Raw genomic sequence first — 2,150 nt, forward strand, 5'->3', positions numbered from 1 at the left:
GGGATAGGATTTTTGGAAGCGCTTCACGTGACTTCTTGCAATTTTCATCACAGGTCGTCTACCTTCAAGGTTTGGCGCTGCTGCACGCCGTCATCACAAATGTCTGCTCCAATTGTTCTTCGCTAACATCGTCATCAACAACATCGCCTCTGCGTCAACTATGACTACTTCATCTACAAACATCAGTCCATGCGACATATTCCGATCTACAATGTGATTATTGTTCGCACACGAACACGTCACCGCGTACCCTCGACGTCGGGGGTGATGCACCGCAGCTCACGTCGAAGGAGGCCTGTCTGGAAGCGTGGTGCGCAGGCAATCCTGCAGGCGCTTTTGAGGACCCGAAACCCCACACACCCAGAAGGAACCCCGTCAGGGCGCACGGCGGCTATGGGCTGCCCTAAGTCGATCTGATCGCCCCTAGGGCCTCGAGGTTCGCCGCCCTGCAACAAAAAGAACGAACGAAGAATGAGAAAGAAGAACTAGGGTTAAGAAGAAAAGATAAAAGATAAAAAATGGTAGATGATTTGATCGATTGTGTGTTGTTCAATCGGCCGTCACCCCTTAGGTATATATGAAGCGGCTGGACTTCCCGTGCAAGGAAAAGGCTTGGATTCCCGTCCAAAATCCTAGTCAAATTCGAATTGGTTTTGTCTGAACTTCCCAAAACTGTTCGGTTTAAACTGGCTGTACCTTGCGGGTAATTTTTGAGGTGGTAAATGATCTCGGATGGAAATGAGCCCGAAAGCAATCTTGACCATTTCGACGAGTCGACAACTTTCATGTTGAACATTTTTTGATCAGAGGTCATTTTGAGGGTCAAATCGGTCACGCAAAACAGGCTATTATTCGCGCTACCCATCAGACAGGGTGTGTGGTGGGGCGCGCCACTTTTTGCCTCCTGACAGGGCTGTATTCAGATGGCTTTAACTTTTGCATACGAATTCAGATTGGGACAATTTTTATCTCAAAATTGACTGTTTCGACGAGTCGAAGACAATTAGTGTAGAAAGATTTTTCATACGAGGCCATCTTGGAGGCTTAATTGGCCGAATAATACTCTGAATACAAATCTGAGTACTTCAAGTATAGTTTCGGCCCTCGAAATGAGATCGGATAGCGATGGCCCAAACTTCGAAGATGTTCATGTTGATAATACGGAAATCCTTCATGTAGACCACTTCTCCATTTAAGGTCATCTTAATTAAATTCTTGACCATGCCAAAATTGAGTGTCAACACATGCCCTCCTATTTTTCAGCAAAACTTTTGTGCCGAAAAATAACTTGCACGGAGTTTGTTCTAAGCATGCCCATCTCTTGGTGTTTCAACAAACTTCAATCCTCCTTTATCAATGGCCGATTTAACTATTTGACAAAACATGTTGCGGTCCTCGAAATTATGCTTGGACGAATCATGCAACTTACAATACATTCGTCCCTGGATGGACGGCTTGACATGGTGATCAAGAATTCTAATATAATTATTTTTCAGCAACAAATCAAATATTTGATCACACATGCTTGAGTTGAAGGTATACTTGTTTTCTAGCCGATCTAGGTGAACGAACGGCTTTGGAGGTAAGCAAACGAATTGTACAGATTTGGAATCTCCCCATTCGGCTATGCATTGTGTTTTTCACTATATCTCCAATGTCTTTGGATACAATATTATATTAGCATCGGATTTCTCAAAAGAATTTAACATTGACTTTAAATTTCTGAAACGAAAATAGTTAGAACACACGTGTCTCAACCGAGACCAAGTGCAAGCCAAGTATGAAACAAGCAAAGCTACCCACTTAGAGATAAGTTTTAAGTAAAGCAATGGGGAAGCCTTTGGCTGCAATAATAAGTCACTATCAGTCTTTACGAATGGCACAATAGGTTGACCGATATACTTTGTAACAATTTTGTTGCTAACAAATAAATTACCCTTCATCATTGGTCTTTCAAAATTACTTATAAGATTTTTCCTAATAGATGCATCAACAATAAAGTTGTGACCAAATCTGAAAATAGGTAAATCACTTGGTAGACATACCTCTTCATACACGTTGGGAGAGAATGATGGTTGTATCACTTGAATAATACTATGTTCCACTTTTGAATAACTCTCCAATGCCTTGGCATCCTCTTTTTCTTTGAT

The sequence above is a fragment of the Triticum dicoccoides genome, chromosome 7A (assembly GCF_002162155.2).
Source record: "Triticum dicoccoides isolate Atlit2015 ecotype Zavitan chromosome 7A, WEW_v2.0, whole genome shotgun sequence".
NCBI lineage: Eukaryota > Viridiplantae > Streptophyta > Magnoliopsida > Poales > Poaceae > Triticum > Triticum dicoccoides.